The 14046-nt window shown below is 39.4% G+C and overlaps 1 pseudogene; it reads left to right on the plus strand.

Annotated features, from left to right (window-relative positions):
• The first annotated feature begins 237 nt into the window (after positions 1–237).
• LOC124959364 (olfactory receptor 4C45-like) lies at positions 238–2897 on the plus strand (annotated as a pseudogene).
• Positions 2898–14046: the final 11149 nt, after the last annotated feature.

Raw genomic sequence — 14046 nt, forward strand, 5'->3', positions numbered from 1 at the left:
ATTAGGCTGTGTTCCCTTTGTTTTTAATTTTGATTGAATATAGTTCAAAAATGCCTGAAAATATTTTTCTGAAGAATTATACATAGAAGATTCATTTATGCTTTCATAGGACACCAAGAAAATGAGTAGGAATGAAGAACTAGAGCTACGAATGCATACAAAGTGGAACAGTTCATTTTTCTGAGAACATTCAGATTGACAATGGAACCAAATGAACTAAAATGTCCACACTGGAGCATGGTCTACCATTCCAGTGTTCCACTAGTCAGCTGGTGGAGTCTGTTGCAAGTTGTGTTGCATATACCCACAGGGGGAGAAAGAAGTGACAACACCATCTCCAGACAGAACATTCCACAGTAAGCAGACCCAGGTCAGTGAAAGCTAAATCTTTTCTTCAAAGTTTTAAGCAGATCAGCTTGATTTAGCAGGTTTACTTTCTTTGAAGTTATTTGTATAGTTCATACAGGACTGGAAACTTAGTATTTCCCTATGAGAATGAATTTGGACAGAAAAACATAAAAATATCACTAGAAAACACTATCTGCATTTTTGCAAAAGTGATCCAGCTAAAAATGACTAGAGTCACTTTTAAAACACGGAGGTTAACATTTATGTTTCACTAAATTCACTGAATCTGGATGCAATGGGTTGAAATTTTTCCCCTTTTTATTTCTTCCATGTTGCCACTTTAAAATTAGAATTTGTAAATTAGATATTTTAAGAATAATAAGTAATAACTGTAGTTATCATCTGTATGAGCCAAAAATAAAAGGGAAGTGACTCAGGGACTCAGCTTTCCTGAAAACCAGAGATATTATTTTCCTCAATTTTATTTAAGCCAAGATGTCATGAGGCTGACTTCTGTTTCCAGAATTTTTTTTAACTATGTGATTATGGGTTTAAGTCAGGGATTGGGGGGAAAGGGGGAAAAGATGTAAAGAAGAATAAAATAGCTCATGTTCTTTAGTGAGAACATGGATTGACCCTTGCAAATGCATGCCTAGATCAGTTTATTTTAAAGAATTTTTTTGTATACAGTGAATATTTTTACCAAATAGCCATGAGAAATGCAAGTTCATCTTATCTCAATGATTTTATAATAAAATGAAAATATGATTATCTTATGTCACCCTAACATTTGTCTTATCAATGGGGAATTGAGGGTGACCTATGTCTCATGTAATTCCATTTGTAAAATATGACTGGGAAAATTTATTAAACCCACAGAATAATACTCTCAGTGATAAAAATTCAGCTGAAAGGGGCATTTATTTATTTATGAAATACTTGGAACTTGGTACCATTTACATATCTGAAACCCTAGAAGTGTATGGAAGGAACATGAAAGAAAGGGTGTTATGGAGACAGACACATAAGAACTTTTGAATGAATCATGCTCACTGAGAAGTGATACAGATCATTCGTTTGTATTTGGAAATAAAAAAGGAAGGAAATACTTCATCTCAGCTCTACCCCTACATGCATTTGTGATGGAGAAGAAGCTCCATCACACAGCTGGTTTAGATTCAAAGAGATCTGACACCTTGGTATCACATATAGTTGGCTTTTCTTGTGTTCACATGTCTATAAATATTCACAACAGACAAACATAATTTTGAAATAATTGTTATTGAGGATATTTGTCTTCAACAAAACAATGAAAAAAAGTCATTTTTGAGATTTGTTTTAGAGAAAGAAAAAAGTTCATGAGTCACCATTCCTAACACCTTACTTTCTTGCGGTACCTCTAATGTATTGTCACTATTTTATTAAAATGAACTGGGTGAAATCTGACTTCCTTCTACTCTTTGCAAAAGACCTAAAGTGAACAAATTCTAAATCCATTGATTGCAGAGAACGAGTCTAACAGGCAATGGAATACTTTAACAAGGATTTTGAAATATCAGCACTTTGAAATACTATGATTTTTTTTCAAATGAAACTTATGCCCAAATACAAGCCAAATTGGGAGGAAAGAAGAGCAATGTAACAGAATTCATGCTGCTGGATCTCACTCAAAATCCAGACCTGCAGAAACTCTTATTTACTGTGCTTTTGGTGACCTATGTGATCACACTGGCAGGTAATACGCTCATCTCAGTCACCATCTTCATCAGCCCAGCCCTGGGCTCTCCCATGTACTTCTTTCTGTCCTGTTTGTCCATTATAGATGGTTTCTACTCTTCCTCCATAAGCACCCAAAATGATCTTTGACTTGATCTCTGAAAGGAACGCCATATCCTTCAGTGGCTGCATGACTCAGCTCTTCGCTGAACATTTTTTTGCTGCAGCTGAGATTATCTTGCTAATGGCCATGGCCTGTGACTGCTATGTGGCCATCTGTAAGCCCTTGCACTACATGACCATTGAGGCAGCAGGTGTGTGGTTTCCTGGTGGGGGGGGGCTGGGGCCTTGGGGTTCATTCAAGGGGCCATACAGATTTTGTTTATGGCCCAGTTACCATTCTGTGGCCCAATGTCATCGACCACTTTATGTGTGATTTAATTCCTCTCCTGGAGCTGGCCTGCATGGACACCCACACTTTGGGGCCCCGGATTGCTGCCAACAGTGGGTCACTGTGTTTGATCATCTTCTCCATGCTGGTGGCATCCTATGCGGTCATCCTGTTCTCCCTGAGGACTCACAGCTCTGAAGGGTGCCACAAAGCCCTGTCTACCTGTGCCTCTCACATCACGGTTGTTGTCCTGTTCTTCATACCTTGCTCATACCTGTACCTCAGACCTGTGGTCTCCCTCCCCAGTGACAAAGCCATGACAGTGTTTTGTACCCTAGTGACGCCTATGTTAAACCCTTTGATCTACACCTTCAGAAAGGAAGATGTGAAAAAGGTTATAAAGAAGCTCTGGGGTCAAATGCTGAAAGCAGATCACAAATAAACCCTGTGGTCAGTGTGTTCAGGCAAGAACACTGAGTGATGGTTTATAAAGCTCTGTTCTCCTTGACTGATTAAAATTACTAAGGTCAATTATTCCATCTGCATCAAGATTTTAATTGGCATACAATTGTACATATTCATGGGGTATAGTGTGATAATTCAGTACATGTAGAGTAGATGAAATAATCAAATCAGGATATTTAGAATTTCAACCTCCTTAAACTTTATTAGTTCTTCATGCTTGGAATATTTAAACTCTCTTTTCTAATTATGAATAAAATATACAAAATATGTACTACAATCACCCTCCTGGGCTGTAGAACATTAAAAATGATTCTTTCTATAACTTTTAATAATTTTTTTCATCTGTGTGACCATAATACCTTACAAGAACTTAGAGGTTTAAAAGTTGATTTGAGCTCATGTCACTTTTCTGGGCCCAACATGTGGTAGGACATCCTCGTGGAAGGCATGGTGGAGGAACACTGACCCAATCATGCCAGCTAGGAAGAAGAGAGAGAGAGAAGGTAAGAAGGGGCCACAGAGAAGATCCATCCTTCCAGGGCTTGCCCAGTGACCTACCTCCTCCAGCTTCACCCCACTTACTTACATTTACCCCTTAGTCCATCCATTTGAACTATGAGGAACTGACTAGACTACAGTCTCATGATCATTTCACCTCTAAATATTTTTGCCTTGACAAGGAGCCTTTGAAGGACAACTCATATCTAAACCATAAGAAAGTTCATTTTCGTTCTCATTATCCAACCTTCTTAGTTCCTCCTCCTCTTCCACATACTTCCTAGACTCTCTTGAACACTGTTCTACTCACAACTTCTTTGAGATCAGCTTTTTTAGCTTCCACAGTGGTGAGACCATACAGTATTTGTCTTTTTTATTTCCCTTACATCACATGTAGATTTCTATTCATGTTTCTACAAATAACAGAATTTCATTCTCTTTGTGGCTGAATAATATTTCACTATATACACACACTATTGCATATGCATATGATGTGCACACATCATATTTTCTTTATCCATCTTCCATTGATGGACACATCAATTTTTATTAGTAGCCCATACAGGGAGATAGGCTGACATACTTGTCAAGCATGTTGGGAAAAGTGCCAAGAGACCATAATACTTTAAGGAATGCCTGCATTGCTTCATTTCTTGAAAATAAAAATAAATATAATCCAAATCCAACTTGGATTATTATCATTTTTATACCAAAGAACTCATAAAATATAATTTTAATATTTTTATAAAAAGATATATGAGGGCAAAACCAAAGATTTACAGGAGTAGTACTGCCAGCCTCATTGTGGTGTGACACATACCAAGGGTAACATTCCTGATGCCTTTTATGCTCTTCATTACAGCCATAGTGAAGTTTATTTTAAAAGAGAAACAAACTACTCATGAAAAGGCTGAAGAGCAGTAGGAAATGTCTTTAAATGTACATTCATCAAAATATACATTTTTATCTTCATGAGTTTGAGAGGTTAACATAAGTTCTACTACAGCAATAGAAAATTTTTATCTTAACACAATCACAAAAACAGCATTTTCACCAAAACTCTTATTGTGAAAATTGCATCTTTGCCATTCCTTGTTGTGTACAATTATCTACAAAAGGAAGTGGGAACAGAATTGTTTAGAAAAAAAGGAATAAAATTGATAAATCTTAGAGCGTTAGATCTAAAATCACCTGAACACTGAAGTTGGCTTTTAGACACAAACAAAGAAGAAAAATGCTCTGAAAAGAGCTGTTCCAGGAAATTACAAGTGTTCAAAGGACAAGTTGTGAAATGGAACTGAATGATAATGTTCTCAAATCTGGATCATAGAAAAAATCCTAATCATGAATGTAATGAAATTCTTAGATTTAGAAAGTGTCAGCTGCTCTGAAGTCATAGAGTAAGAACTTAAGAAGAATCCATACATCATCTATATGGCATGATGTTTTTGAATAAATGTATATTTTGGAATGAATAAATTGAGATAATTAACATATGTGTTACCTCATATCATTATCCTTTCAGGGCTAAGAATTCTCAAAATCTAATTCGCTAAAATTGTCTTAAATTTTATTTAGCTAAAACTTGGCTTAGGCAGAATTCCAGTCTCAGTCTAACTCAAAACTTTAGTTCTTCACCCAATTTCACAGTTATTCTCCCAGATATAAGCAAACAAGTTGATTTCCTATGTTTGTTTAAATTTCTAATGTTCTATTTGTAACTTGATTTTTGAAATCCCTCAGCCTTCATTTTAGACATACCTGACTGAAAATGCTGTCTCCTGAAAGCCAGCTAGTGATTTGTCAGTTATTTATACTGCAATGTGTGTTTCAATTCTCATGTAACAAGAAATGTCTTTGAAATTAATTATTATTTTTCCTTTCCTGTAACACTTGTGTTTGAAGAAGCAGTCTGGGGCTTGCAGGATGGTTACTTTCCTCTGATAAATAAAAACAAAAGAAAAAAAATTACCCAAATTTTTGACCTATATGTTGCTTTATTAGCTTTTACTCATGCTGACCAAAATACCTGATGAGAAACATTTAGAGAAAGAAAAGTTAATTTGCTTCGCAGTTTCAGAGGTCTAGTCCTATTCTTCCTATTCCATATCTCTGGGACTGAGGTGAGTCAGGAAATACTGGTGGAAGAGCATGGCAGAGGAAATCGGCTCAGGGCATGACCAGGAAATAGAGAACAAGAACTGCTCACCACGGACAAAATATAAAACTCAAAGGCACACCCCCAAGTGACCTACTTCCTCCAGGCACACCCTACCTGCCTACATTTACCACCATGTTAATCAATATCAGTGGCTCAATCAATATATTCAGTAATTCTTCTCAATCTAATCATTTCAACTCTGATAATTATTGCATTGTCTCACACAAGAGTTTTCGCAGGATGCCTCATAACTAAATATATGTTAATATATTCCTTTAAGAAAGAAATTTCACATCTCCAGCACTGGCCCAGCCCCATGCAAGGACACTGCCATGCTGTGCCCATGGTGCTGTGGCTCCCCATCTACTAATGCCTTGGGATGCTTTGATTATTCCCAATGCCGATGCCACCCTCTTCACTTGGGGCAGTGTCCATCCTGGGACCTGCTGGAGACTAGAGACTTATTATCAAGATATCTGTGTTAGCCATCACTACAGCTACCAACTTGGGACATGGCCACTTATATCCAGTGATATCAGCCAAGTCCTGAAAGATCATCATCAAGGGCCTTACGGACTTGGTTGCTTCTGAGGTATCCCTGCTACCTGTCCCAATAGCCACCCTTTTGCTGCAGAGGGAGGAGAGAACCTTGCAAGGAGTAAATAATTGGGAAAAGCAATTGAGGGAATCTTGATCCTGGATGGTTCAGCCAATTAGTCTGGCAACCCTGGGACCCCAGAGACAACCCGGGAGCACTTGTTGGGACCCAACATCAACCTCATCCATGACTCCACTGAGCACCTGGTCCTGAAGGTTTGGCAACAAACAGGGCCCTCTGGCTCCTCAATCTCCAGTCTCCCAACCATCCCCTAAACACCAACTGGTCAAGTGCCTGCAGCTCTGTGGCTGACCCACAACTTTCAACACCTGGTCCTGATTTACCACTATAGAACAACTTTCCAAGATATGCACAGAGGTCCTGGTGTCCAAATATTGGCACCTCCAGGGAGAGAGGTTACTGATTGGCAGGGACATAAGACATACAATTTAGTGACTAAATTATAGACCAAGAATTGTGGGGTCCGCAATTGAGAAAAGGGCTGAGACCAGGCTCCTGGGTAACAAGTTGGATGCCAAAGGAGAATCCTGGAGTGCAATCTTCCAGAGGGCAGTAAATTGCTATACACTGCCTCCAGGAGTTCAACCTCTACGTCTAATCATCCCACCTTAGTAACTGTCATCATCCTGAGGATTGTGCTACCAGCAAACCAGTTGTCAGGAGTTACCAGACAACAATACCTATCAGAAGAGAAGAGGCAAAGAAGATATTAAACTCCAACAAAAATAATTGTTCAATTTTCCTTCAATACTTTTTTTTTGTTTTCCCCAAATTTTCTCTTTTTTTTTTTTTTTCATTTCCTGCTCTCACATCACCATCATCTTTGAAATCAATACCTTTCATAATGAGGCTACTGAAGACTAGGAGATTTGAATAGTGTATTACGAGTTTTGTAGATATTTTTAATTTTAATTTTTTATTTTTAAAATTTTCTTACTCTATTTCCCTCTTACTTATCCATTCCTCAGTTGCATTATCCTTTTATTCATGCTAAAAATCAACTTCTTTTGATTCCACATTCACTCATCCTGTGACGTAGTACCTCTATAGTCTCACTTCTTACGTAATTAACATTACATCCTACACCCCTTTCCTTTTCTTCTTTGTCCACTATTAGAAACTGTAGACCTTATTGTGAAACTAGTGTTTATGCTGTAGATAATAATCAAACTCATCCTTTCTGTTTATTATGACAATACAGTTAACATCTAAATAGGGACTAATTGAATTAACACTCTATAATGTTTGTATTGGGTGCTGTTGATATTGGTCTCCTCTATTGGAAAACTTTAGGGATACTGTAAACTGTAGTACTTCAGATCTGCACAGGTAGAGTGGAAGATACGTGAACAACATGAAAAAACAAGGAAATAAAGCACCCCAAACAAATCAAAATGCTATATTAATAGAATCCATTGACAGCACAGTAGAAGAAATGTCAGAAAAGTAATTCAGAAGAACACAATTAAAATGATCCATGAAATAAAGTATGATATAAAAGAGCAAATGCAGACAATAAATTTTCATTTCAATAACAATTTAAAAGAGGAAATGCAGGAAGCATAAGATTATTTCAATAAAGAGAGATTCTAAAAAAAAAAAAAACAGAAATCCTTGAAATGAAAGAAACAATGAACCAATTAAAAACTCAATAGAAAGCATGACAAACAGACTAGTTTTTTTGGAAACCAGAACCTCAGGTGATGAAGACAAAATATATAACCATGAATATAAATTTGACCAAGCAGAGAAGATAGTAAAAAATCAAGAATAGAACCTCCAAGAATTATGAGATAACATAAAAAGATCAAATCTATGCATTGCAGAGCTAGCTGGCAGGAAACCAGCCTGTGGAACCCCCACGCTGAAGTAGGTCCCCATCCCAGAGCAAGCCTGTAGAGAAGCCAGCACACCTGCATTTTGGAGCTAGCCAGCAGGAAACCAACCTGCCCAACCCCCACACTGAGGTTGGACAATTTCACTGAACGACCCTGTCTGACCCCACACTGAAGTCAGGCACCATGGCTGAGCCTGCCTGCCTGCTCCCACTATTGCTGAGGAACACTGCAATTGCCTATGTGCTGACTCAGCGCACCCTCACTGGGACTCCCCAGCTTCTTTATAGGCTGTTGCAGGCATTATGAATTATTCCTGAGGGCATGACCATCATCATTGGAAGGGCAGCTCCCTTTCTGAGATACCTACAGGAGAATGGAGGACCTTTGACAGGACCCAGGAGTCAAGAAGTGGAGGTATTGAGAGATTCAGGACCAACTCAGAGCCACCAGGTGAGTGTCTCTCTCACTGGTTGGGCTCCCCGGATGGGGCAGCAGTCCCAAAATGCAGGGAAATTCATGGAGTAGAGTGGCCCAGTGAGACCCCCCCAATGGAGCCATGAACTCGGTCAACCAGGAGCATTGCAGAGGAGGTCTGCACAAGGAGAGTCTTCGACACAGAATGAGGGTCCCAGACCCAGGTGGCAGGACTAGACTGCAGGCAACTTCTCAGAAGAGGGCCACACAGCAAGAGGCTTCAGTGCAGGGTGAGGCTTTCTGGCCCAGATGGTAGCTCTGGACCCCTGGAAACCTGGAAATGTTGCAGAGGAGGACTGCCCAGTCCAGGTGGTAATTCTGGACTGAAGGGAACTTCTCAGAGGAGAGTTGCTCAGCAAAACTTCCCCACCAATTGAGTCCTCCCCACTGGGGGAGACTTTCCCACCAGGGCAGTAGAACCAGAGACAAAGGCCCAGACCAGATGTGACCCAGTCTGCAGTCTAGTCCTCCTTTGGCTGATCATCAGTCAATAAGTGGAGGCTCCTCTGCCCACTGGTAGGGAATACACCCCACCTGAAGGCCACCACTCCTAGAGGGGCAGCTTCCTTGTGGAGCACCACATTATGAAGTTTCTGCAAGACTTCAGGCTACTGAAGATAGGAGGTGAGTTACTGGAAATCTATAGGGACAATAGTAGTCAATAGAGGAAATCTGCAATATCTCAGAGTTTCACTACTTGAAGGATAGATACCTGAGCAATATGAGAAAACAAGGGAATAAAATGTCCCAAACAAACCTAGATGCTATAGCAATAAAATCCAGTGACAGCATGGCAGAAGAAATGCCAGAAAGGGAGTTCAGAATGTACATAATTAAAATGATCAGAGAAGTAAATGATGAGATGAAAGAGCAAATGCAGGCTCTGAATGAATGCACCAATAAACAGTTAAAAGAGCAAATTCAGAAAGCAAAAGATCAATTCAATAAAGAGTTAGAGATACTGAAAAAAAAAATACAGACAGAAATCCTTGAAATGAAGGAAACAGTAAACCAAATCAAAAACTCCACAGAAAGCATAACCAATAGGATAGAACACCTGAAATACAGAATCTTAGAAACTGAAGACAAAGTTGACCAAACAGAGAAGATGGTAAGAAATCATGAACAGAATCTACAAGAATTATGGGCTATTATGAAAAGGTCAAATTTAAGAATTATTGGGATTGAGGAAGGCACAGAGTAACAAACCAAAGGAATGAACATTCTATTTAATGAAAAAAATATTAGAAAATTTCCCAAATCTGAAGAATGAAATAAAAAATCAAATACATGAGGCTTATAGGACTCCAAATACACAAAATGACAATAGACTCACACCAAGGCATATTATAATGAAAATACCTAACATACAAAATAAAGACAGAATTTTTAAGGCTGCGAGAGAAAAGAATCAAATTACATTTAGGGAAAAACCAATACAGATATCAGCATATTTTTCCAACCAGACCCTAAAAGCTAGAAGGACCTGGAACAACATTTTTCAAGCTCTGAAAGAAAACAGATGCCAATGAAGAATCTTATACCCACAAAAACTTACCTTCAGATTTGATGACAAAATAAAATTCTTCCATGAAAAACAAAAGGTAAAAGAATTTACAAATAGAAAGCCAGTGCTACAGAATATCCTCAGCAAAATATTCCATGAGGAAGAGATGAAAAACAATGATGTAAATCAGAAAAGGGAGGAATTACCCTAAAGGAACAGTCAAATAAAGGAGAAGCCAAGTCATGTCAAAGAAAAAACACCAAAAATGAGCCAAATGACCAGGACTACAAATCATATCTCAATAACAACCTTGAATGTTAAAGGCCCGAACTCATCAATCAAAAGACATAGATTGGCAGATTGGATTAAAAAGAAAGATCCAACAATATGCTGCCTGCAAGAGATTCACCTCATAGAAAGAAAAACCCACACACTAAAGGTTAAAGGAAGGGAAAAAACATACCATGCACATATACTCAGCAAAAAAACTGGAGTATCCATCCTCATATCAGATAACGTGGACTTCAAGCCAAAGGTAGTCAGAAGGGATAAAGAAGGACATTTCATACTGCTTAAGGGAAGCATAAATCAGCAACAGATAACAATCATAAATATCTATTCCCCAAACAGTGGCTCATTTGTGTATGTCAAAAAAATCCTTCTCAATTCCAGTAATCAAATAGACCACAACACAATAATTCAAGGTGATTTTAACACACCTCTCTCAACACTGGACAGATCTTCCAAACAAAACTTGAGCAAAGAAAATATAGATCTCAAAAACACAATCAAGAATTTAGACTTAATGGACATTTATAGAATATACCATCCAACAAAGAACTAATACACTTTCTTCTCAGCAGCACATGATCCTTCTCTGTCAGGGGCGGGCTCTGAGGGCCCCAGAGCCGCACCGTGGCTTGATCTCTGAGATGGCGCCTGGCAACTTGCCAGACATAGCTGCACTCATAAACAAGTTTTAGGAAGTAACTCTGGTTGGCTGTTGTACATGAGGCGATCCTGGTATCTGCCTGGAGACTGTTCCTTGATAGGCTGACTTTCCTGGTAGTCTACTCTCTGATAGGCTGATGTTCTCAATATAAGTCTGAGACTTGTGGAATAAACCTCTTTTGGTTCCTGTGCTCAAGAAAAGCGTACCCGTTGTGATTGTCCCCGCGGGCGGTGGGCGATCATACGTGGTGCCGAAACCCGGGAACTCGAGTTACAAAGAAGGAACTGATCAGGTAAATACAGGGAAAGTAAAATACAGTCTGGCCAGGTTAAAGTTTGCTGGATAAGCGACGAGTTAAAGTTCGCAGGGTAAGCGACGTGTTAAAGTTCGCAGGGTAAGCGGCGAGTTAAAGTTCGCGGGGTAATCGACGGGTTAAAGTTCGCAGGGTAAGCCACGGGTTAAAGTTCGCAGGGTAAGCGACGGGTTAAAGTTCGCTCGATAAGCCACGAGTTAAAGTTTGCTGGATAAGCGACTGAGTTAAAGTTCGCGGGAAGTGATGGAGTTAAAGTTCGCGGGAAGCGACGACAAGTGACGGAGATTGAGTGTAAGTGTTTTCGCTTTTGTTTTGCTAGTTAAAGTGCTTTGCATTCTGTTAGTTTAATAGAGAAATATGGGCACTGAAATGTCACGAATGCACATGGAAGATCGCTTAAGGGATTTGCTCCGGGCCAATGGAATTCCTCTTGAAACTAAAACAGCCCGAACCAAATGCAGAGAGGCCATAAAACAAGGGGAAGAGGTTTTGGAGGAAATAAAAGAGGAAAGGTCTAAAGCATCAGAAAGGGCGTCAATAAGATCAGAGACAGACAAGAAAAATGAAACTGGGTGTGAGGAACAACTTGTTAGGAAGAGGGAAATCAGTTTAGGGGAGGGTCCCCCATTAGGAGTCTGCCCTACGTTATCCACCCTTAAGGCCTGCTTCTCTCCAGGACCTCCCAATGGGGGCTCCAAGTTTCTCCCCAAAGAGACAGTCGCCTAAAGAACCGCCGGCTCCTCCCCATTGCATCTCCTTCCAGAAACTCACAAACTCTAACCTCCCCCCTCCCTGTAGGGCCTTCCCGGTAAATGTTAAAATGTTAGTTTGGGAAGGAATGACTACCGATAACAAATTTGCCTGTGCAGGGATGAAAGATGGCTCCATGGGAAGGTGGATTGTGGCTACCAAAGATATTGGCACACAGCTTCTGCAAGCGAGGGGGCAGATGGAAAGGGATTCCTTATCTTCAAGTCTCTTCTTTCTTGTGCTTCTATGCTAATTTCTTCTCCTCCTCCAACTTTGCCCCACCCAGCCCACCTAGTCCTCTTACCATGAGGTCCCACATATGCTGGTGTGGAGGGAGTAACCAGCCCAAACATCAGTGGCATGTCCTAGTAAGGAGTATAATATAGTAGCCCCAGTCCCCAAAAATATTGGGAGGTAATTGTTTCACAATTTTCTGCGTCCAAACCTGAATTGATTACTAACCAGGATTAAGGGTTAAAATGCCCTAGGCATCAAGTTTCTGCTGGAACATTTTCTCCCCTTTCAGATCCAAATCTCAGTCAAGGCTTACATTGAAATGTAAATAGAGAAAGCCTGAAGGCTCAGTAGGAGACGGTCTCAAGCCCCCCCCCCCAAAAAAAAAAGCAAAAAGTCTTACCTGATCTCCAGCAAAAGTAAATTTTATGGTGCTTTACTAAAGTACTTAACGGCCCTTCATTTTTCCAGGACTCTTGTTTTTTTTGAATTCTACATATTTTTTGAGCTCATGATTTTTTTTGATCAGTTCTATTTTTTATTCAACTAGAGTTTTTGAACATCTGTTACATTGCAATGGAGATTCACCTATAAAGTTTCAAGGCCTTTGATTTTGTGTTATTTGTATGTTGTGTTGTCTGATGTCATGTTTTGTCTGTATCAAAACTGAGTGCTCCTAAAATTAAAATTTAAAAATGGATCCAGATACTGTTAATTCATGTGATTTAAAGGTTCAATTCAAATTGGGTAAACTAAGAAAAGTAAAATGTCTTGAAAATAACTTGCAAGTCTCTAGGTGGTCAAACTAATATAATATTGATGTTTATAAAATGTCTAACATCAATTCTTCTAGGACTTTACTCCAACAAGAAAAAGCTGGCAAATACTGTTCAGGACACTTGTCTAATATCTTGTTATTTTTAAGAAAATAAGTGAATTAGAATTGACATGCATGGGATTACTCAAATGTGTTTGTACAGAAAATTGTTTTGTGTCATCACTAAACTAAAAACAAGGTTACTAAGAGTTATGTTCTAACAGGTACAGGACTGCCAGTAGTATGATCTAGAGACAAGAGAGATTTTGGCATCACAGCGGCTGTCATCACTGCAATAGTGGTTTCTGCAACAGCAGCACTAGCAACTGCCATACCTATAGCAACAGCAGTCAATCACTAGGCCAAAAATATAGCTACAGCCTTACAGACTCAAGAAACTCTAAACAACCATTTTAAGGCAGGCATACTCCTTGTAAATCAAAGAGTGGACTTACTACAAGAACAAGTGGATATCTTGCAAGAACTTTTGGGACTGGGATGTGTTTATCCTTTAAGAGCAGTGTGTGTCACCCCTATTGCTTATAATAACCTTAGCTCTGTGACTATGTTGTCTAAAAATCTCTCTGTCTACCTTACTGGCAATTGTTCATCTACGTTTGATAATTTAACCAGTCAGATACGAGCTAAATTACTCAGAGTCAATGCTACCAGGGTTCAAGTTGCATCAGTATCCGAGATGTTCTCTTTGTTAACAGTGTGCTGGAACAGTAGCTGTTCTGATTATTATCTGCTTAGGGATAGCCTATGTTATACGCAGCCAAATCAGAGCTCGCCAAGATGCCCGATGTCATCGACGGGCTATAGTACAGACTTTGACAGCCATTGAGACAGGCACATCCCCTCAAGTATGGCTAAGCATGCTGGACCAGTAGTCAAAGATGGGTAAGATCCGTGGAAATGCATACCAACTTAAGACAGAGTTCTGACGCCTGGAGGTCAGAA

The sequence above is a fragment of the Sciurus carolinensis genome, chromosome 11, assembly GCF_902686445.1.
Source record: "Sciurus carolinensis chromosome 11, mSciCar1.2, whole genome shotgun sequence".
NCBI classification, from domain to species: domain Eukaryota; kingdom Metazoa; phylum Chordata; class Mammalia; order Rodentia; family Sciuridae; genus Sciurus; species Sciurus carolinensis.